At 35.4% G+C, this 12,178-nt stretch overlaps 1 long non-coding RNA gene across 1 annotated transcript in view; it reads left to right on the top strand.

Annotated features, from left to right (window-relative positions):
- The window catches only part of LOC114933916 (uncharacterized), a 29,827-nt gene extending 20,826 nt beyond the window's left edge, over positions 1–9,001 (top strand). Inside the window, exon 3 of the long non-coding RNA XR_003820162.1 lies at positions 8,969–9,001. This is a non-coding gene — a long non-coding RNA (uncharacterized LOC114933916). The remainder of the gene's footprint in view (positions 1–8,968) is intronic.
- Positions 9,002–12,178: the final 3,177 nt, after the last annotated feature.

Raw genomic sequence — 12,178 nt, 5'->3', positions numbered from 1 at the left:
CCGGTGCATTCAGCCAGCGGACAGAACCGCTTTGTTGGCACTGGCGTATCACGCTAGTAACGAGACCCCATATCGACGATTCCATTCTCCGGATCTCTCTCCCTGTCTCTTTCTTCCCTTCTCTCACTCCTATGATCGCGAATCCGTCGCGACGACTACCTATCTACCGTCTACCTTTGTGTCTGGGCGAATCTGGCGGTGTTGTACGTCGAGAAGTTTTCCCGATCTCTCGAGGAAGTTTATGGATAATGGAGTTAAAGCCGCGATATATACACCGCGCTCACGACAGAGCGAGAGAGAGAGAGAGAGAGAGAGAGAGAGAGAGAGATGGCTTGACGTCATCTTTCTTCGGTTTAGATACAAGTACGAGAGCTGAGTTTTATTCGTGATAAAGCCGGAGCGTCGCGAAGTCTGATTGTGTTACCGCGCGAATTTTCTGGGAGCTACTTGCAAATTATATTATTCTTGCGTCATAACAATTGCACGTAATGATGGAATATATATATACTTATTTTTTAGTGCTAATAATATAAATGGACATTTGGCTCTAAACAAGTATAAAATATTATTGGTGATTTATTTCTTAAACAGCGCGTATATTGTGTCATTTTTTACGAAAATTGTGCATTGTCAATTACGAAATAATCTCTTTAAATAATGTCGAAATTAATGTTACGAAATAATGTCTTTAAATTGTGATTGTTTTATTATTTGAAAAACATGAATTTTTATTGATATTTAAAAATTCAGCATTTAATTTTTACATTTGATCTCTTAATTTGCATACTAAACTTTATTCGTGATATATGATTATACATCTCGAATTTCTTGTACGTGTGTCTCAGCAAGATCAATTATAACGTCCCTTGCAGCATGAAGCTGCATTTGAGTCATTATTGTGCGACTCCAAAGTCGAAATCAGAGAGTTTACTGCGAGCAGATGCATTTATCTTTTGTGGACGATACGAGATGCGAGATCAGTTTTATTGTAATACCGTATTTGCTTACTCGCGTCGCGTATGAATGCAAATTTGCTTCATTAAGGTATCGGGGACGCAACGTGAATCGAATAAGTCTGCGAATGCACAACGGAATGCGCCAATTAAGACGGAGCCCACCGCGCGTGAAAAATATAATAAAAGAAATACGTCGAAGGAGCGCTGGCGTTTTCGTTTTACGACCAGCCAGATTGATAACGCCGAAACACGAACACGAATTTTCGTCCAGACATGCACTTTAATTCGTGCAATGAGACAGGCAAAAATTTATGATACGGAATTTTAATGAAAGGTAAAAAAAAATTAGATGTTACGCTCGCGGATAAAATTTTTTTACTCGAATCATAAAATATCTTGAATTTCCGATCGATGCTTTTTATTATAAATTTTGTACGCGAACAAGATTTATTTAGAGATTTATTTGTTTAATGTTTATGTGCATAATTTTTTTATGAATGTCGGTAGGTTAAATAAACATTATTATTTTTTAATCTATTCTGTGTAAATATTTTAAAATGCATATAAAATTTATAATTTGATTGAAATATTTAGAAATGAAAATTATGATGTTGACAACTTTTAACAAAATTTTTGATAAGGACATATGTAATGTTCTTTCTTACTATACATATAATATAATTACTAATTAACATACATTTGTGTTAAACATGTTCGTATAATCTTTACTGTGTAAACTGAAATGCAAAAGGAAAGCTAGAATCACTTGACAATTCGGATGACAGTGAAGAATACCATTGTGGGCAGTGACGTCGAGACTTTTCGCGAGAAACGGCCTGTTGTCAAGGAAGCGCGGCTCGCACGCGAACCTTTCGCGTGCTTCATGCACTGAAATAGTGAATGAATGTCGGTGGGAACTCACTTTGTGAGAGCCGGCGTGTAAATAGTTCCGCGCGCTTTCTCGCGTATGCAACAAATACGCAAAACTCATTTACGGTGCAGGCAAAGCGAATGTCTGGCTTCCGGCTAATGTAGGATCCCGGGTATACTCTGGCTGTTTCATTCGTGAAAGGGAAAAACGGACGTATCTGCTGTGTACCTATGTGTTAGGATAGCAACACGATGTTGGAAAAAGAGCAGTAGTCTAAATACCCTCCGGATACTAACTAACATGCTCGACACGTTACGAGCAAGTATTATTCCTACGTTGTAGATGTTATGGAAGTGCGAAAGATTAGATCAAATTTTATTAAAGTTACATCTGGAAACCGACTTTGCTTATGCTTATCAGCGAATGAGATATCATTTGTATAATCGGATCATTTTTAACTGGTTATTTGCTTTCATGCAATTCAGATTTTTTTTACACAGAATTTTTCTTCATATTTATTCTAATGTTATTAAAACTGACTATCACTCGGAGGGAGAAAATACATAGACTCGAAATTTGATTAGAGAGAGAGAGAGAGAGAGAGAGAGAGAGAGAGAGAGAGAGAGAGAGAGAGAGAGAGAGGTACTATTTCACTGTCATAATATAAAGTTTGTTAGGACGTAATCATATTATCGATTTTCGTATACGATGCCATCACAACTAATGAAATTTTTAACGCCAATGTAACACAAAGGACATTTCCCAATCAATTAAAATTATAAACTATGTCGTGGCAGAGAACATTGGCTCAGCTTGGCAATAGCCTTAGCTTGCCAAGCAGCTTGCATCGACGAACGGCATTAACTTCATTGAAGTGTAACAAGAGCGCTATATTGTGCCAAACTGCAACAGCAACTAGACATGCACTTTAGCAAACATGTACCTACAATCTAGATAATCGTGCATAATTTAGTGCCATGCTAAGATAGTAATTATAGAATCTCCATTAAACTTACCATCAACTATCTGGAAATGCGTACGGGCGTCTTAGTTTAGATAGCGCGCCTTCGGAGTAAACAAACTTTCTAGTTTGATAGGGACTTCACGAACTTTGTGCAGTCTTAAAAAAAAGAAGCGGCGTGATGTGCGCTGAACTTGCGAGCTTCTTGTAGGTACAATGTTATAATAAAATGACACCGTATTGCAAATATACACTATGTAAATTTACTCGTAAAGCCCGACGCGACGTGTCTTTTAGAATTTTGTCGATAAGTTTTACACAAGTATTTATTGCAAGAATTTACTACTAATGATATTATTAATTTTGATTTGATAATTTTATATATGTGGTGTGTGATGATTTTAAATATATAGTAACACTTGTTGCTTTTAATATTTATATTGAATTTAAAATTATTTCTTCTTTTGGATATGCAAATTTTCTTCTCTTCTTTAATAAAAAAAAATTGAATAACTTATTTTATTTATTCAATTTATTTGTAGATTAAATATTAAACTTTTGCAAATCCGTGAATCATGATGGAATTATTTTTGATTGCGTTAATTCATTTCGCGTGACGGGGCACAAAGATGGAAACCACAATGTCGTAGAATGCAATGTTCCGTGGATTGAGCTGTCTCGTAGAAATCGGATGGCGCGGGTTACGAGTAGACCGACATAAACCTGCAAGCAAATACAAACAGGCTGATTGCCCTCGAAACTCCCCATCCATCCCTAACCAGTAATTAAACAGGGCAATCTGCACTTCCTATCCACGACGGTGCCATGAGCGGTGAGAATGAGCCGGGTCCTTCGGGTGAAAGCGTCTACCTACAGGACGATACAGAGAGAAAGGGGATGAGAGATAGGGAGAGAAAGGAAGGGGAGGGAGAGAGAAAGAGGGTGAGTGAGAGAGAAAGAGGGTGAGTGAGAGAACCATCTGTGTACACTAAGATTATATTTGGCTTGGTCTCCATGCAAATTCATGAGTTACTCGACATCCTGACATTCGACTAGTTTAGTCCAGATAGACGCGAAGCCGTTGTTGGCAACAACTTCGATGGCTTAGACTGTCGATTGAAATTAGATTATGAACGACGGACCGTAAACGGGAAGAAGATGTTGCATATATGTACATATCGAGATTTTAAAGAAAGGCAAAGATACATATACATATAATGCTTGACTTATAATTATTGCAGATTTTTCTGGCTTGCAATCTTAAATGAGTTTGTTATTAAAATCAAGTTTGCTTAACATTAATTCTAATTATTATTCGATAATTATCTTTATCTTTCGTAGAATTATATTTTTAATATATTTATATGATATATGAAATTTATATACCTTTTAATATTATATTAATATTACATATAAATTAATTCTATTTTATAAAATTATACGTGTGTACTATATATTCGATATTAAAAAGTAAACGAAATCTAGTGCGCATTTCGTGCATTTTTTCTGCAACGTGTACGTGCTAGATTCAATAATTAATTCATAATACATCTGACATATTGGACGTCAAATTGCAAAGTGCAGTTGCGCGCGGTTAGACGCGTGCATATTTACTTTGATAGATGCAATCTTTATGGTGGAAAAATAGCGTGCCGCATATATCCTCGAGGAATGTATGATATGCCGTGAGACGATTTCTCTTACGCTAATCTTAATCCACCGAACACGGAAAGAAAACTCTTTAACAAGGAGCATCGGTAAACATAGAGAATATCAAGTTCGCGCGTACACGGAGAGACGCGTCGTTTAAATTATTGCGCCCGTAAGACGATGATTATAACGCGGAGCAAGTTGAAGCGGCACGATAATGCTATAACACAGTAGACTGCATACCGAATTTGCGTCTTTGCTTCTCGTTGGAAGGAAGAAAGAGACAGAGTGCATTATGCGCACTCGCAATACTGAGTTAACGCGTGAGTCTTGGAAGGCAAGATATTATGTGGTAATAAGGTTGTTGAATCATTCCCGTTGAAGTCTCATTTCGTATTTAACGTCGCTGGCTTGCAGAGCGTGAGACGCGGAAATTATTTTGCTGAGAAGTAATTCTGTTCTGTTTACAGGTGTAACTAAATCGAAATTTATTCTAAAAAATTCTAAAAATATAAATAAAATTAAAAAAAAAATATCAGGATGTACTAAAATTATCATGTTCTTTGATTTTCAAGTTCGACGAATTAATTGATTATAATGTAACTTATAATATTTATTTAAAATAATTTTTTTTACTACTATTTATCTGATCGATCGTATTAAAAATTCGTCTTCATTGACAAGGTTTTTCAGAGAATCCTTATAAGATTCATTAGCAATCATTGTGCCTTAAGGTATAATCTAGCTAGATGCAGTTCAGACTAATGTTTCATCAACGCTGTCGGGTGTCTTAGAGGAAGATATCGATTCCCTGCTTGATACCGATACTGTTTGCTCCAAGAGGCTTTGACGGAAGCCTTCCATTAGCAACGCGTAACATCAACGACGTTCGCAATTAGAATCAGATCGAACACTTTTCGCGCGGAAACTTAACCCCTTATCGGAAATCTCGAGTATTCACTTCGGATGTAGAGAGTCAGCTCGATCCGACGACACGCTCGCGATACCGTTTCCGGTTTGCCGAAATGTCCGTTCCCGCAAACAACTGACGCAGAACAGGACGTGCAAAGGCTAAGTCGCGAGTTGAGTATTTACATTATAATGGTGCACGCAACCGTGATTCATTGAGTTCGTACCGTTCGTTATTAATGGCCAGCCGGACTCGCGCCGCTATCGCCGAGCATTGTGTGTCAGTCCTTCTCGTTCTACACGGTATGCCCCTCGCATTAACATAAGCGCCGTATCTCGTGTGGTGTCACTCGGAGACAGGAGACACCACGGCAACTACTCTCGCCGCACTCCTTCTGTTTCCGATATACCGAACCCATAAAGCTGCTCTCACACTTGGAGCTCGTCGAGTCCTACTATTGTCAGAATTGTCGAAAACTCATCAACTGCGATTGAGAAAAGTTCCCAGTTTTAAGAAAAAATAAATATTCTTTTTGCCTATCTAGAAGTAAAAAATAAATCGCCAAGGTATTTTTTTTACAACGATCCATCTATAGAATATTTGAGTCAGGTCTTATAAATAATTTACGTAGATTAATACACGGAAAGAATTTTCTCTTAGGATTTACCCTGAAAATCATGGTAATCATTGACAATGGAAGAATTTTATAAGAATTTTTCTGATTAATATTTATCACAATAAAAAATATTATTAGGTACATAGTAAAATTCATCGAACATATTTTATATTTTATTGTGGTAGATATTATTATTCTTACATAAATATATTATTATTCATGATTGCCATGATTTTCAGCGTAAATTCTAAGAGAAAATTCTCTCTGTGTAATATAACAAAATATTTATACGCGATCTATAGTAGAGGATAATTAAGAAAAGTTGGCATTTTTAAGCAAAAATAAATAAAAAATAAATTGTTCACTCAAGACTCTTTATAAGAGTCTGATGTGAGGCCAACGTAATGAAGATCGAAAGAAGCAGCCGCTCTAATGATGACGTCGCCGGTACCCGTTCGATGCATTCTAAGTGCCGACACGCCTCTAAATTAGTGTCTTCGCTCTGTAGTCTCGTGGTACAACCGTCGAGGTTGCTTGACATGTAAAAAGCGCCGCTGCTCGACTAAATATAGGAGTTCGGTGGAAATCTTGTCGTCACGTGGTACACATCTTCGAGAGCTGTTCGCGTCATCTGCGCTAGCTTCAATGGGGAGAAGAAACATGAAGCCGTGACGGCGAGAAGAAGACGGTCGCATTCATTGAGAGAAGCGGGACCGGCGGCTGTCTGTGTGCTTAATGTCGTTCGCTTTCGTTCCTTTTGACGCAATTAGTCGAGCAGACACGGCACTCGTGTTAAGAGCGACTCTGCATTTATGTCACTTACGAAATTGGAGTCCCGTATATTTGGGGGACAGCTTTTCTGTAAAAGAAACTGTACGCACAGCTTTAACTACTTTGCAAATAATTGTTTATATTATTTTAAATATACATATAAATATTAATAACATGAGAAATTGATAATTTTTGTTATTTAATATTATTAATTAAGATTCAATTGATAGAACTATGTCAACAGTCGTCATGTATTATCGAGTGAATGCCATTGATTGATAAAGTCTATAGTCTGCGATTGACATGAAACCATTCCCGACTCGATTATATTATCGCCAAGTGAAATAACACGTCCCGATATCTCCCTGCTTCCTGCTTTAGCAATGAAACTTTGCGTAGAATGGTGAATTGTGAATTTCAATACGCGATTGCATTGAAACTTGAATTGTTAAAATATAGAATGAGTAAAATATGAATGCAGAATGCAATACACATCTGAATATAATGTAAGATTATTAGGAACGCATTAAATAGAGAAAAAAAAGACATACATGCACACATACAAAAATATACACACATACATACATGGTATATATTTAACAAATAATTAATAATTTATTTTAATTAAAAATTTTAATAATTATAATAGAATTTAATCATGAAAAAGCGTGCCTCTTCCTACATTTTATTAATATATATGAACTCATTAATAGCGTATTATGTTGATTTAAATATATCATTCGCTGCAAATTTGGTACAGAATCGTGGTTTTTTCGAATTTACGTCACTTTCAATCCATATAAAGTGATTAAGAAACCTATAGATTTTAACACAATCGTATTTTTTGACGCGTGCACGTTGCAATTGTAACAAGCTCGCTCGTAAATGTTCCCATTCTCGTCGTCATGAAATTGCCGCGTATAAATGAACGTGTGTCAGAACCGAGCTAAGTGAGATATCAAGTGATATGTAATCTGAGGTGCGGGGATAGTAAATAGGAACTATATTTTATATCAACTGCCATATTTTTTGTTGCATCGTATTATCGTAGTAACGATAAATATTACTTGCATTGTATTTTTACCATGTACAAATATTGCCAACATCGAAACAATGGAAAGCAAATATTTTATATTCAAGATAAAAAATAAAAAAAATTGAAAGTTTATAATTATTAGATTCATCGATACTTTTGCCAAGAGAAAAATAATTTAAAAATTTTCCGGATATACTTGTGATTTGAATAAAATAAAAATGTGTGTAATATATCTCATACAATATTTACATTTAAATAACAGCATATATATTTTTTTATCAGCATATATTTTAATAATTTTTAATATGGAAGGAATGTATACAAGTTCATATAAATTATATATAAATATAGCGTTTTATAAACATCAAATTCAGGTTTTTTCGAATGATCGAAATATCTCGAGTGAATCCCGTGGAGCATCTTGGTACGTAAATTGTACCCTATACGTTCCACCGCGATCTGGTTTGAATGGGACCGCGCACGACGAATGAGAATCGCACAGACGGTAGCGCGAAATGAGTTAAAACCGTCCATATGTGCGTCTCCTCGAGAACGGAGGGATGCGCTTCTTTTCGCGGCGCATCCGGTCGCTTTGCGCCATTCCAGACCGCGCCGCGTCTCCACGCTGCCTTTGTGCATTCCATTTGCGTAAGGACGCGAATAAAATGCCCGCGTAATTTATTCGCCGGCGAGCGAGCAGCCGAATCGTGCGAACGCGTATATTGTATATACATCTGCGGCTTGTCCGCCTAAGGAAACGCGCGGTTTTCTTTCAGTACACGGTGTATCTCTTTCAGGATAATCGCACGCATGTGGTATTCAAAAAAAAAAAAAAGATAAAGGATTCTTTATTCGAATCTTTCTTTCACGGAGGTCTCAGTCTCGTGAGAATTGCATATCTAAGAGGTCTATTATGAAAAATTAAGAAATACATTTTTATATAGTTTCATCGAGATGGAGAACTCCGGCAATTTGTTGAAAGGAGATCGCATTGCATAACAAAGTCGATTCGTTTTCATCTATTAGTTGTAGACTGAGTTATACGAGATTGAGTATCGATGTAATATTCATATAGTCTTCAGATAATAAATGTCCTATTAATCTCTAATTTTTTTTTCTCTTTCCCTTGAAAGAGAACTCGCGAGTTCTACGATTTACATTTCTCTTTGTAATGATGACCTGTTCTTTCTGTTGCAGGTCGTTACGTCGACGGCAATTTCCTCGCCAGGTAAGTAAGTAGAAAGACGATCGTCCAACCTTCTCTTTGATCCGTAGTAATAAAAGGAGAGTAATCCTGCACGGAACTCGGCGATATAAAAAGACGTAGCCTCTCTTAGATATACTTTCCGCGGGCGTACCCGGAGCAAATAGTTTCGGATGAGTTTTCTCCCGCGGAGAACTTTGCAATCCCGACGAAGGAGCTGACGCGTGATGCACACGTGACTTCTTATACTTTCGTCTTCTCTCGGCGAGTTCGTTTTCCCTCGCTTTCTATCTTTCTCCCGCAAACATACAAAACGATGCCCCGCGATCTTACGCCCCTCGTGTTGTGTTCTTTTATCTTCCGGTCGGTGGCACTTTGAGTTCGTGCGGTTTCGCGCCCTCTTTCATCCCACCTTCACCCAGCGCCGCGGGAATTGTTGAGGAAGTTTGCTTTGACCGGATAAAATGTAATTTTCGGGTACCGTCGACCGCTTTTAGTTTGGAGCGCTTGTCAGCGAAACCAATTTCGTGTTGCAAACTCTGAATGGAATTGATGCGGAGCAGAAGAAGAAGAGATTTTTACATTTTTACATTTTTGTGACATTGCGAGCTTTATTTAGTCGTGCTCGCGCGCATCTTGCTCGCGCGCCAGAAATCTGATGGAGGCTACTTTGTTAATTGAAATTTTAACATTCTTTTTTTTTTTTTTTGTTTTTTTTTTTGCGAAAATTATACGATTAAAAGTAATTCTTTTTTTTAGATGCGATCTTTTTGAGATATAAAATTTGGATATTTTTGATAACTGATTTAATACGCACAGATATCAATAATTAATAATAACGCCATGTTCCGTGCAGGTAATATATGTATAATATTCGCAGTATGGAAGTTTCTTAGTGAACGAAAATTGCCAAATTCTATCGTCAAAAAAATTTGAATTGTCTTTAAATAATATGACAATTGTTCGCATAGTAAGCGTACAAATCTCACGATTTGATGAGGCTTAGCCATTAAATTATATTATTATTACACGTATAGCGGAGTGAACATAGCTTTCGTTATTTGCTAGCTCAAAGCTGGCGCGATGTAAAAACTCGTTCCAGCAACCATCAACAAGCGGACATTGCAACGCGAAAAATGAATTTTCCCTCCCACGTTTCGCTAATGAACACAAGAGTACACCGCACGATCGTGTTATACTCAACGGGAATTATCAAGCACGTAGCAAGCGTTGGGGAATATTTCACTGATATACATATATCTATACAGAGAGTTTATTATATATAACATAGATAACATAGATAAATACTGTAAGCCGCCCAGCACGAAAGACGGTAAGCTCATTAACGAGAGAAGAGAAAGAGTGGGAGGAGGGATTGTAAAATTTTTAACGAAATGTAATTTTTTATTCTCGCGTTATAATGTTGGATTATGCGAGATGCGCGGATGAAATTATAAAACAACACTTTTCCCACTCGACTACTTATCTAGGTACATTCGACCTGTTTAGATCTTCAAAATTTTACATATTATGGATCTTCTTTCTGCTTTAGAATCGTATTGTTTTATTGTCCTATTTTTATAAATTAAAGAAAGATATATTAATTATAAATTAAAATTTAAAATTAAATAAAGCTTATTCAAATATCATAAAGTTTCATTTAACAAGAATTTTGTTTAATTTAAATGAATATTTTTGTTTTGAAAATAATATTGCAAAATAATGTAAATACATATGTACATATAATATGTATGTTTTTACATTACTTTGGAATATTATTTTTAAAACATATTTACTCTCGCATTTATTCTCCCAATGAATTGCTGTAATGTGAAAAATAAATATTGACATATTAAATGAGTTGACATATAATTTATTTGTGCTTATAATAATGAGTTATTTATTATATATTTTTTAAATATCTATTTTCTTCTTGACGATAGAATTTGGTTACGATTTTGCAATATTGACGGTCAGCGACCGCTTAATAAAATTGATTGATTGTATTATTTTCGCACCGATTCTAGTATCTTAATATTTATAATATTTCTATTATTATTTAATACAATATTTTAATATCTATAATAAATCTGAATTACACGAACATTCAATATGCAGTGTGCTGAGTATAATTAACGCAATATATCAGAATTACACGAACATTCAATTTGCAATATACTGATTGTGAGTATAATTAACTCAATATATTTTCTCAATATTTATTCAATACATATTTCATCGACGTTCCATTATAAGATGTTCTGCTTTTATTTTGAATTTTTTGGTGCGAACACAAATCAAATTTTCTCTCGACACTCTAATGATTTTCTAATCATGTCGATACATTATTTCAAATAATTGATAAGAATAAACGTCATAATCTGCGTTTACTAAGAAGCTTCGTTGGCCGCAATCTGTCGGCATTACGAAAGCGATATGTATGCAAAAAGAATTTGCATTATTACAAGATTACATCGTGTGGCAACGTCAAGGTAAGGTGTAATTCAGGATGGCAGGTGCGCGACTGCATTTTGGAGACAAGCCGAGTGTCCGAATTTCTTGGAGAGGACCATTAATTCGACGCTCTCGGCGACTAAAGGTAGGCATTACGAATTGATGTAAGACCGCGGTCTCGATGCATTGCTATAGGAAATCAACTAAAGTGCCCGATCAAGTTTGATGATACGGTTAAATAGAACTTTGAGGATGCCTCTCATGCAGACATTATCTTTTGAATAATTAGGTAGATAACGTACCTACCCGAAGAGATTGTAGCCGTAAAAAAATCATGACAAGTTTTATCCATAATATAATTGGATATTTATTAGCGTTAAACGTAACATATTACTTTTGACATTTATTGTTTTTCGAAATATTTTAATTTATTTCCTTTTAAAAGTAAAACCGCTCGACATCTTCGATAATGATAAAAACGTTTAAACATTTTTCCCCTTTTTTGTCAAAGATTCTCGAAATTATTTTCAATAAATTTTTTTATTTAACTTCTCATATTTTCATTATATTTACGTATATACACATATAATAAATGATACAACAATATTATTTCTTTTAATTATATTTCTATTGGAATTAATATCGATATTACAAACTTTACGATATTATATATTATAAATTTTTGAATATTTGAGACAATTTTGCATACAAAATTCTATATCGTACTCTCTTTTATCAAAAATATAATT

The sequence above is a fragment of the Nylanderia fulva genome, unplaced genomic scaffold (assembly GCF_048542155.1).
Source record: "Nylanderia fulva isolate GAGA-0341 unplaced genomic scaffold, ASM4854215v1 Scaffold31, whole genome shotgun sequence".
In the NCBI taxonomy this organism is placed as follows: Eukaryota; Metazoa; Arthropoda; class Insecta; order Hymenoptera; family Formicidae; genus Nylanderia; species Nylanderia fulva.
Note: the sequence above shows the minus strand (reverse complement) of the source record. Positions and strands in the feature narration are given on the sequence as shown.